Raw genomic sequence first — 274 nt, forward strand, 5'->3', positions numbered from 1 at the left:
GAGATTGAACCACCAACCTGGTGCTTCAAATTGACCTTGCAGTCCAGTGCTTATCCTAAATGACTGCACTAGGACTCCTTATTGCTTATGGTATAATGTAAGAACGAAAAAAGAAATTAAGGCTTCTGGTTCCGGGGTACAGCCAGGAGAGTGAGTAGGGAAAGCTCTGGTGAGAAGGGAGGGGGATCTCACAAAGGAAACGTTCATACACCAGACCCACATCTTTTGAACTATCATAAGATCTAGTATTTCAGTCTCCCGAACTCTCATTTTT

Source organism: Chrysochloris asiatica, unplaced genomic scaffold (genome assembly GCF_000296735.1).
Source record: "Chrysochloris asiatica unplaced genomic scaffold, ChrAsi1.0 scaffold00140, whole genome shotgun sequence".
In the NCBI taxonomy this organism is placed as follows: Eukaryota; Metazoa; Chordata; class Mammalia; order Afrosoricida; family Chrysochloridae; genus Chrysochloris; species Chrysochloris asiatica.